This window comes from Ambystoma mexicanum, chromosome 9 (genome assembly GCF_040938575.1).
Source record: "Ambystoma mexicanum isolate Mex_15411 chromosome 9, UKY_AmexF1_1, whole genome shotgun sequence".
NCBI classification, from domain to species: Eukaryota; Metazoa; Chordata; class Amphibia; order Caudata; family Ambystomatidae; genus Ambystoma; species Ambystoma mexicanum.
This window is the reverse complement of record NC_090931.1, coordinates 1,321,292,041-1,321,304,148: the sequence shown is the minus strand read 5'-3', so window position 1 is coordinate 1,321,304,148 and position 12,108 is coordinate 1,321,292,041. Positions and strand designations below refer to the sequence as shown.

General features: G+C 48.7%; 1 protein-coding gene across 1 annotated transcript in view; it reads right to left on the bottom strand.

Annotated features, from left to right (window-relative positions):
• The window catches only part of IQCB1 (IQ motif containing B1), a 786,328-nt gene that overhangs the window by 435,696 nt on the left and 338,524 nt on the right, over positions 1–12,108 (bottom strand). The window lies entirely within an intron of this gene.

Genomic DNA, 12,108 nt, shown 5'->3' with positions numbered 1-12,108 from the left:
CCCAGAGCGTGTATCCCTACATGGAGGCTCAGAACTGAGGCTCTACAAGATGGAGAATTTCGGGAAGATCTGAGCGAGGCCATCGAGGAATACTTTGAAATCAATACGGAGAGTGTAGGCTCAATGGGAACAGTTTGGGAGGCATTCAAGGTGGTGGTACGTGGGGTAGCCATATCAAACACTAAGGGACTCCAAGGAGGTATTGAACGGGAACTGCTAAAAACAGAAAGAGAGCTGGAAGGCCTCACTCGAAACGAAGGGACCTCCCGAGAGAACAATATTAAGATAAAAGACTTACAGTCAACTTGCAGTGAACTCTGGCATAGACTATGCAAATTGAATTATAAGAAATACACGGAGAGGTTACATGCAGGGGGGGATAAGCCAGGTAGACTACTGGCCTGGCTATACAAAAATGAGACCCCCCCCGTTCGGTGATCAGAGAGATCAGGGATGCGGAAGGTCGAATTTATAGCACCCAGGAAGGGGTAAACGGGGAGTTTTTCAAGTACTGCAGACGAGTATATGAGGATACGGAAGAGGATATGGGCCAGGAAATACTAGAAACAATAGAGGATGTCGCGCTGACTTAGATGCCCCCATTACCGTAGAAGAACTGGAGGCGGTTATCCAACATCTCCCCACATGCAAAGTGCCTGGGTCGGATGGGTTACCCAGCAAATTTTACAAAACATACAAGCGGGAGTTACTCCAGCCGCTGCTGTCCATGTGTAATGAAGCCTATGAACACGGGGAACTGCCGGCGTCCCTCCGAGAGGCAGTGATTGTTCCGCTATTGAAACCAGGCAAGCCAGACATGCAATGCGGGTCCTCTAGGCCCGTGTCCATGCTCAATCAAGTTGGCAAAATACTCACGGCTGTGCTAGCCAACAGGTTAAAGAGAGTAACTGGCAAGCTGATACACCCAGACCAAACGGGTTATGCCCCTGGCAGAAATATTACAGATAACCACAGGAGGCTGCACCATATCATTGACCAAACTAAGGAAGACACGGGCGAGATGGCTATCGTGTCGTTGGACGCGGTAAAGGCCTTTGATTTAGTGCGGTGGCCGTGGTTGAAAGCGACCCTGATGGGATATGGAATGGGACCAGGATATACGAGATGGGTTGCTATACAACTCCCCGATAGCGAGAGTTGAAACCGTGACATTCAAGTATCTGGGGGTTAACGTTTACCATGAAATAAAGTTAGAGCACAAACAAAATACAGAGAGAGCGACTGAGAGCATTAGGAATAGCATGGCGTTCTGGACTAGGTTGCCCCTGGCCATGATGGGGAGAGCGGCTCTGCTCAAAATGGTTGTCCTGCCCAGACTCTTGCACTTTTTTGTGAATGTCCCATACCTGATCCTCAGACGCTTCTTTGTGAAACTCCATAGCATGTGCAGGGGCTTTCTATGGGGCAACACCAGGAATAGGGTGGCTCTGTGGAAGCTACAGAATACTTGTGACAAGGGGGGCATAAACCTGCCAAACTTTGAACTATATTACTTGGCGGGACAGCTGTTGTATGTAGCCAGGTGGTTGTCCGTGGAGGATTCTGCAGAAGCTAGGCTTTTACAGGGCGACCCAGCCCCATACTTCCTAAAAGAGATAGTGTGGATACATAAGTCCAAAATGGCGAGAAGGGGTAGATTATTGAGGTTGGGCTGGGAAGTCTGGCGCAGAGCATGGAAAACAGTGGGCGACCCAGACCCGCTCTCTCAGCAGGTTCCGCTGGTGGCTCTATGTGGAGATGACCCCCAATTGTTCGAAGCGGTTCGCAGATACTGGGAAACGGTCGGTTTAGTCACTCGTGGGGATACATGGCAGGAAGGAGAGGTATTGGAGTTTCAGAGGTTGCAGGAGGAGACAGGGGTGCACAGTGGCCAAGACATTACATACATCAGGCTCTTGAAACAGGTAAGGGGGAGGTGGCGTGAGACGATGTTGGCGGAAGAACCTGATGCCACCCTGGAAACGATGTATGATGTCTCTGAGGGTGGTCAAGAAATATCCAGGATATATATGTATATGTGAGGGAGCTACTTCAACTGAGGCATGATTGGGAGGAGGATATAAGAGAACCCATGACAGATGGACAATGGGATAGAGCTCGGAGGTACCACAAAAAGGTGTCCCGGAATGCGAAACTCCAGCAGATGCAGCTGTATGTCACCCACAGAGCCTATCTGACCCCGGGAAGGATAGCCAGGTTCGGAAGCTCAGCCATTCAGAAATGCCTCAGGTGCGGAGAGGAAGAGGCAGAGTTACTGCATATGTTCTGGGCTTGCCCAGTGGTGCATATATGTTGGGAAGAAATAAAGATGAAAATGGCCAGTGGGGGTGTGGTGCTAGATGTAAAGTCTGCTGGAGCATGCATGCTTGGGAACTTCCCCAGGCCACGTAATTCAAAACACATTAACAAAATGAAGGACCTGGCGTATATCCTGGCCAAGCGCAGGATCGCAATGTGCTGGAAAGCGGCCCATAGGCCTAAGTTGGAGACTTTGTGGGCAGACCTCTTAAGATGGGCAGAAGCAGAAACTGTGGTTTGGTTTGAAGCGGTCACCAAGGGGGGAGAAGAGGAAGTAGGTCCCCTGATAGCCTGGAGGCAACTGGTGTCCTCGATGGCTGCCCCTCACCAGGGCAGCCAGGAAACAGAAGACTCTGATGAGTCAACTAACACTGAGATACCCGAAAATGCACAAGTTGATGACAATGATGGAACGGCTCGAGTTAGCGGGGAGGGAGGGAGGAGGACAGGAAATGTATAAAGTGCCGGATTGATATTGATTATGAACGTCCTAAAGTTGTAATGTTTGGTGTGTTGTTAAAATAAAAAACTTTTTAAAAAAAATAAAAAGTCGGATGTGCTAGCTGGGGGTCTCCTCTTCCCCACGTTTTGAGCACGGGACAAGGTGGGACTCAAGAGCACAGCACACGCTCGAGCTTTCCCAGCATGAGACGACAGTTCCATTCTCACGTATCAGGCCCTTTGGTGGTTAAGTCTCTTTTGCACAAAAAGTCTCTTGCCTCTGAGGACCTGATGTGTTAAAAAATAAACAGAAACGTTCTTTCCAATGGACGTTGGTTGATGACTTCACCACTGGATCCCCGTCTTCTGGGCTCGGATCCACAAAGAGTTCCTCGTGATATCAGGACCTTCGGGGTTTAGATCTCTTGCTTCCGAGGGCCTGGTATGTTCAAAATTATAAACAAAAGTTCCCTTCTGATTATACTTGGCTGATCATTCTTCACCCCTGGGTCCCCCTCTTCCGGGCTCAGACCCCTCTGTCGGGTTCACTCTGGCTGGTATCCAAAAGATTTTTCTGTTGCATTCATGTGTCAGCGGAGTGATGGCTTTTCACCCCTGGACCCCCCTCTTCCGGGATTAGACCCTTCTCAAATGTTTGCCTCCCGCCGTCAGGTTCATTACTGCTTTTCACAAAACACTCACCTGTTACATTCAGAAGTCTTAATGTCTTTTTGAACAATGCACTGTGGACATCCCTCCGTCGGGTTCACTTGTCATCACAATGTTCTTTAGGGCATCATGCTACGGCTCTTCCTGTCGGCATCCCTCTGTCGGGTTCACTCTTTCCAACCACACAGTTCCTTTTATTTTCTCACTAAGCGGGATTCATCTCCCTTAGCTTTCCAATGGTTTGTTGGTCAAAGAGTTTCGACTGTACAGAGAATTTTGCTAGACCCCTGTATGACCACTTTGAACTTTTCCTTGTGGCTCTCCCAAGGCCTTCTAGTATCGGTAGTTTCAACAAATGCAGGATCAACCAGAGTGTCTCGAGTGAGCACCAACATAGTGCCAGACCCCTTTGCAACTGGTTTGCCCCTTAGTGTTAACAGTTCTTTGAACTTCCCTTAATTTGCCACTTTGCGACTTTCGTTCAACACAGTTCGGGTTCTTATAGGCTCTCCCCTCGATTCACCGGCTGTGATGAACCGCTTGGCTTTCTTGTATTTGGAGTGAAGGACGGTACCACGGTAGCAGGTGACTCCATCGGTCCTGCTTATCAGCGTAGGCATGCTCCGTGTACAGTTGAAATCTGCTGCAACACACGCTGGCTATTGTTCGCGGTCTTATGATTCCTTGTGTGGAGGCTTCGCAGGTCTGGGTCGGAAAGGGCAAGGTCGCTTCTCTCCTTGTCACCCTCTTGGTTCTCGCCACCTTTCTCCCTCTCTTGAACTGCTGTGTTTGGATAGCCATCTTGTTGTGCTGTCTGCCGTGCTCTAGTGCTCCAGCTTTTATCTCCGTGGGGAAGGGAAAGGGGAGAAAGGAAAGGGCCATCAGGTGTGTGTGATTCTGGTCAATTGCCTGAACCTTGTGTTGGGACATGTAAACGGCTCTGGTGTTAGTCCGTTGTCTTTCGTTGTGTGCAAAAGTGTTTGTGTCAGAAAAGGGGAAGGGGGTAAGAGTGTTTGAGTATCCTACGTGGTAGGATGGGGAAAAAGTGTTATAAGAAGGGGTATACCGTGTCTCACCCGTTGGTGTCCCTCTTCCACTCCCCGAGGACACCCCATCTAGGTGTTCCTCCCTCACTAGTCCACCCCCAGGAACTGGATCCAATAGCGATGGCCGTGTCCTGGCCACCTTGATGACAGATCCCTGGGGACTAGTAAGTGAGACACCTTCAGGTTTCTCACAGAGGAGAGCTAATTGGTATCTGATGGACACGCTTAGGGTCAAGTGCTTGACTTTGCCTGACACGATTAGCGGCACATGTACAATGAGATATGTAAGGGTCAGTCTCTTTACTCTCAGTCAACCTCTTCCTCGGCCTAGTGTTTGTGTAGAAAATGGGGGTGCGGGGAGTTGGGACAGTGGAGAATCATATGAAATAGGATGGGTCCTATGTACGGGAAAGGGGGGAAAACCGCGTCTCATCATCGGTCGCCTCACACCCACTCCCCGAAGACCCCTCACCCAGGTGACCCTCCCGCACTGGTCCACCCCCAGGAACTGGATCCAAAAGTGTTTGCCGTGTCCTGGCCACCTGGATGACATGTCCCTGGTGACTAGCGGGTGAGACACCCTTTGGTTTCTCACAAGGGCTGCAGGTTGTTTTGCCTTGTAAAAGTTTACTCCTCCTTCCATGACTAACTCATGGCTACGATCTCCTTACACCTCACACACAAACCCCCCGACAGGTGGCCGCCACAGGTCTAGCCATTAGCTAGTCATTGGCCATCATGATAATCGAACCACGACTGAGCTCACCTATTTAGCCCGATTACACACTCCCACATCAGCGACTAACTATACTCAAAGTGCTGTAGTCCATCAAATCCTGGGTTCTTCCCTATGTATAAGATATTCCCAAGTTTATCTGCCAGACCAATATGAAGCAGATCGGCAAACAGGAATTATTACTTCTGACCCACACCCATCAACACAACAGGTTTCACATCTGCCTCTCCTACTGTTCCACCAAAGACCATTAAACATCCTTTTTTTCTTGCAGAGCCAAGCACAACAAGGCTGCAATAGCCACCACGTTCGAGATCATAGCAGAGTGGCCCTCTGTAAGGTAGACCCTTTCCAAACATTGAGCATTCAGCGATTCATGAAGATTTTTAAACTCAAGGTAATTCCTACCCAGCTCTTATATCGCATCCCCCCCAACTTGTAGTAAACTTCTACAAACTTTTTAAATAAAACCTAACCACAAGCACAGTTATTGCATAAATGAGGCCATTGATGGAGTAGGCCTCAGAAATTAACAAACACAGAGCCATGACATCCAGGTTCCCACAAGTTTCACAGTAGACTTACTTATTCACAAATTACAGCTTTTACACCCATAAACAAATCTGTTGCAAGCATAACTTAATTGAACATCAAACTAAACTTATCATTTAGATGTGGCTTTTCTTTCCGAAACAGGTGTAGTTAACAAAGAATACCAGTGTACCAGGGCAAAAGTGTTTCATCAAACACTGATGAATAGTCGAAGGTCCCACCATTTCCACCAGTAACGTGGGTTGAGCAGCCTGATGGAAGAAGGGTAACCCTGAGGGTCGGGGATACCCACAGGCTATGTGAAGTGCTACCTGAAGGTGGTAGAAGGAGGACCCCATAAATCACAAATTCAAACACTTATTCCTCCTGAAATCCAGTACATCTGTGATGCTCTCTCTCTCTCGAGCCCAATATGAAGTCACTGTTTCAGAAAGAAGGGCAGTTTATAAATCCCTTAGGGCCTCAGCATTTTGAATTTCAGCTCCTGTCCAAGCGTGATCCACCCAACTAACACTCCTCCAGTTTCTTGCAATAAGCTCTGTCCAATTCCCTTCCTTGCAAGATGCTCTACCGAGTCCAAGCAGCAGGCTAACAGACGGCAATCAATGACTTACTCACTGTATAAGGCTTGAGGACGGGCCGCTCCTGCTGTCCAGAAAAACGGACAGCATAGATTTCCTGCACAGTGTTGGCCACACTGCTCGATGGAGATCCTCTGCACTACACTGTGGAGCTCAGTGACGACAAATGCACATATGCCTAATAAGAGGCAAGTCTGGATTTTTAAAAACACTTGACCACTGCAGAACAGATACTAATTGAAACAAATGATTTCGGGGAAAGCAGAGAATTACCACCATCTGGCAAAACCAAAAGGGGTAAAGAACACCTGAGATTTCACAATTTGTGGTTCTTTAGACAAATCTCCAAGTAAAAATAAAAAAACCTAAGGAAACACCAATCAGAAAACGTATTCAAGCCACCACTTTGGTGAAAAGAGGTGACGAGAGATAGAAAGAATAGAGAGAGAATTTAGAGCCTGAAAGAGAGAGAGCATGCGAGAGAGAGAGAGCACGTGAGAGAGAGAGACAATGGGAATTTTGAGCCTGCTGAGGGCTATATCTCAGACTCTGGCAGGAGTTAGATGCCAGGAGGGCGAACCAAGAACTTAAAGGCAGGATTGTGTAGAGGTCTCCCCAGCACTCCGGCCCAGCTGGATCACAAAACCGAAGGAGCAAAAGAAGTGAGGAAAAAACCATGTTCCTACAACATAAGGCTCTAGGGGGGACAACAGCCAAAATAGCAAGATAATTCCCTCAACCAATACTTAGGAAGTGCCATAGGCTCCCTGCATAGATGGGCCCTTGCTGCAAGTACCTAGTATCTTACCAAGTCAGACAGTACATTGAGAATTTGCACATGCACACTAAATGCCCACTTTCCTCACAGGTCTGGAGCAAACTGGCCTTGGGGCCTAGGTTAATTCCTCCTTCTAGGCCCCACTACAAACATGTAACCATGGTATACCCATAGAGAAAAAGCAGATCGAGGCTCACCAGCCTGCTAAAATGGCAGCCTGGTCTCTGCCAAACAGTGCAGTGCCTGTCTGCACCAAGTCACAACAATGTTGAACAGATGGTCTTGCTTGCACCCACACTCCTCTCAGATTGATCATGGGAAACAGGAGGAGCCAAAGGGTTAGCTGTATGGAGCTATAAGGAAGGTGCAGGATTGTACCCCCCAGCTGCAGCACACAATCTCTGAAGAAGCGGCCCCTGGCCTTGCCAACAGGGCCACCGCCAAAGATGCCACCATCCCGGCAACCAGCACCATCGCGGCACTGGATTGGCCGCAATCAGCAGATCCAATAAGGAGACCTGACACCAGCTGGCAGGCGAAGCCAGTAGGCGAAGGTGGTCTGCAAAGGCTTAATAGCCTCTGTGCAGCTCTGCTGCAAGCCTCACCCATGACTCTCCCCCCAACCCCCGAGGGACACAGGAGTGTACCCCCCCAGCTGCAGCACACAATCTCTGAAGGAGCTGCCCCTGGCCTTGCCAACATGGCTGCCGCCAAAGACGCCTCCATCCCGGCTACCAACACCAGCACCATCGCGGCACTGGATTGGCCGCAATCTGCAGATCCATTAAGGAGATCCGACACCAGCTGGCAGGCGAAGCCAGTCAGTGAAGGTGGTCTGCAAAGACTTAATAGCCTCTCTGCAGCTCTCCACTGCTTGCTGTTGCCCCCCTGCCCGCCTGACACTCTGCAACATCGGCATCCACCAACCTAAGGTAAGCCACTTGCACCTGCACAAGATCCTGGCTCGACCCCTGGTGTTTTTACAGACACTGGCACGCCGCCATGCGACTCCCCCCAGTCTGCGGAAGGCCTTCATCCACCCAGACAACACTCCCCCTGCAGACTCAGCCTACCTCCGCGCACGCACTCTTCTTCAACCCTACAAATCCCTACCCAGAGACGCTGCAGCCCTCAACCACCTAATAGGCAGCCACACTCAACCCCTCACTAACACCACGGGGCATCCACTTGCAGGAATCTTACGTCCACACCTCGCTGCCGATTGACCAAGACCCTAATCACCAATCCTAGAAACCCCATCCCGACAGAACCCACTCTGGAGCAGATCATCTTCGCCAACCACGCTGCCCAGAGCAGCAGCAGGTCTCCTACACCAACAGCGACCAACAGAACTAAGGCCCGCGCGCAATTACCACTGCAGCTGCCCCAACTGCCGCAAACTTTGCTGGTACCCATGGTGTGCTCATCGCCCTATCTAACGCACCTAAATGTACTAATTCCAATGCCACTACCATGCCTAATGTTGGTAATTGTACCAGTTCTATTGCAACTACCAGGCCTAATATTTTGTACTAGTTCCTTCTATTGCCACTACAATGCCTAATATTGCTAATTGTACCAGTTCTATTGCCACTGCCATGCCTAATGTTGCTAACTGTACAGGTTCTATTGCCATTACCGTGCGTAATGTTGCTCAATGTACCAGTTCCAACGCAACACAGGCCACATCCATGCCTTCTGCTACCCAGGGCACTCCTCCAATGGTCATCAAGTGTGTCAGCCCTAATATAGCCCATGCCACTACCCCCACCACCTCTCAAGGTGCCACCCCATCAGATACCATACATTTGGATGCTCCATCCCTCCTCCTCCCACACACACCACGCTGAGCTGCTCCCTCATTAACGCACGCTCACCTCCCAGCCCACGCCTTAGATATACATGACCTGCTCACTGTCCACAACTATGACTTTCTTGCCATCTCAGAAACCTGGCTCCATGAAGCCTCAGGCCCCGCCATCATTCTAGCTCTTCCCCCCAGGGGAAAACACCGTCATCATTCCAAAGGGGGAGCCCTCATAAAAAAAAGAGTCCATCCTCATCAGAAAGATTGAAACAACCTCTGAAGGCAACAGCGACTTACTAGTCAAACTAAAAACATCCCACAACTGCACCATTACTCTCTACATTGTTTACGGCCCCCTGGCAGACTTCCATGATTTCCTCACGCACCTCCTCTCTGACTATGTGAAGACATCATCCAAGGCTATCCTTGTAGGAGACTAACATAGGAGTCAATGACCCAGGAGATCCTCAAGCTAAATCCCTTGCCAAAGCGCTAGAAACCTTAGGCTTCAAACACTCCATCAATGACCCCACACACATTAAAGGCTGCACCCTAGATTGGCTAGTTCACCATGACTGCGCACCGTCCGTCAGTGCTAACTCCCCCACCCCACGGACAGACCGCCATGTTAACCTATTCTCCATTTCGCCGCCCCAAGAAAGACAAACCCCTCACTGCGCCCCTTCCACCCACACTTGCTAGGAGCTCCCGCAAGCTCACCAAAGAAAGACTTTTACCCCACCTACAAATCCCTTCCCTTAGGCCTCCCTTCTCCAACGACCCAGAAATACTGGCCCAAATCAACAACACCACAATAAAACAGGCAGTAGAGACAATTGCTCCATTAGTTGCCCGGAAAGCCAAGCCAACAAAACACTTGAACGCATTGTTCTCCCCTGAGCTACTAGAACTCTGCACCAAAAAACAGACAGCCCTCTCCATCTGGCAATCAAACCACTTAGACTCAGCCAAACTCGAGTTTCACAAACTTGCAAAGGACTATAAAAAAGCAATTATCCAAGCTAAAGCTGCATCCTTTAACTCCAGGATTGCCAACTCTAAGTCAGACACTAAAGAAATCTTTGGCATTTTCAGGGAACTTGAAACTCCCACTCGTCCCCAACAGACACTGACTAAAGATGAAGCCTGGTGCTCTGATATACAATCAGCCATGTTCAGCAAGCTAGACTCTCTTCATAACAGAGTCCAGACCAACCAGCACTCATTGAACCTACCTGACCAGCCCCTCACAACCACCTCCAGTCATTGCACAAATGACACACTACTCTTTACGTTCAAAGACGTCACCGAACCGAAGTCATCGCCCTTATGAAGAACATCAAACCCTCCAACTGTAAAGGCGACATATGCCCTGCCTCACTCATTAAAGACTTGCTAGCGCACTTGTACCATTCCTTACCGCTTTTATAAACGCCTTTTTCGCCTCAGGACTCGTTCCCATCCAGCATCAAGGAAGCTTGGGTACGCCCCCTTCTGAAAAAACTTCACTTGACCCTACCTCCCCTAACAACTACAGATGATGAGAAGACCGAGATTCTAATCCTAAGTGCCCCATCCAACATGAACAAATTAGACACCCAGTATTCTTCCTTTAACATAGACGGTAACCATCAATACCGCCAAGGAAACTAAAACCCTAGGCTTCTACCTAGACTCCACTCTGAACCATAGAAAACAAGTAAATGCGACTGCCTCGGCTACTGCTTATACATGTAAGCTTATACATGCATGTAAACCTTACCTTTCTACTAATAGATGTATCATACTAGCGAGAGCATTAATCTTGTCAAAACTTGATCACTGCAACGCACTATATGCAGGAGCAAATAGACAAGTACTGAACAAACTACAAACTATATAAAATAATGCTCTCGGAACAGCCTTGAGCATCCCAAAGAGATCGCATCTCTGAAACTAGAAGGAATCCAAAATGGCTTTCCATTAAGGACAAGATCTACTACAAATTAGTATCCATCATGCATAAATGCCTCAACAATGCTGCACCACAGTATCTGAGGGATACAATCACCAGGAAAACCTCATCTAGACCATGAGGTTGCTCAACTCCTTTTGCATCTCAGTTCCACGGTTCGACTTGAAAAGAGCTGGTGGCAATAGCTTCCCTGTTCAAGAAGCCCAAGCCTGGAATGCACGCCCCCTTCATCTGCGCTCCAACCAGACCATCCAAAGCTTCAGGTTTATTAGCCAAAAAATGGCTTTCCACGAATGATACTTCTTACCCTAACGTTTAGAGTATCCAGAATGTATCCACCTCTCCTCCCTTGATTATGCACTTGTCCCTCGTCCCTGTAAATCCTTTAACGTATCAGTTTTACTGCTACTGTTTTACTGCTTCTGTTGACTTGCCTTGCTTTACTCGTACTTTCGAGTGCCTGTATTTATCTTATGTACTCATTTCTGTTCTACCTATATTATGCTGCATGTATCTACTTTGATTCTCAGCTGTCTTGTAATGCGCCCAGGTACCCCAGGGTGTGGTGCGCTTTATAAATCAATAAAACAAACAAACAAACCAATAATCACAGTCCCCTTCCTGCTACAAATTCTGGACAAAGCAGCCCATCTACAAGTACAACAATTCCTTGAATATAACAGCATTCTTGGCATTTGACAATCAAGCGTCCGCCCCGGTCACCGAACGGAATCAGCCCTGCTCGACTTAAAAAACCAGATGGACGACATCAAGGATGCAGGTAAACCTGCCCTACTCCTCCTCCTAGACCTATCAGCGGCTTTTGACCTTATAGACCACACAATACTCTGCCACCATCTAACATCCTCAGCGCACTTCTCCCCCAACGCAACTGCATGGATCACTTAATTCCTCCAAGGTATAGCTATGAGTGTATTCTCTGATGACGCGTGCGCTACCCCAGCCACCATTCAATGCGGCGTTCCGCAAGGATCCTGCATCTCCCCCACGCTCTACAACATCTTCACCAGACCACTGTTCAACATACTGGATTCACTCTGCAGAGCCTACACTAACTATACTGAGGATACACAAGTCCTCCTCTTCCCTATCGGGTAATTAAGAGGCAGATGCCAAGACCCTTAACTCTGCATACTCCACCATCCAGGCCTGGATGGCTGAGAACTGGCTCTGCCTCAATGGAGATATGACTGAACTACTACTG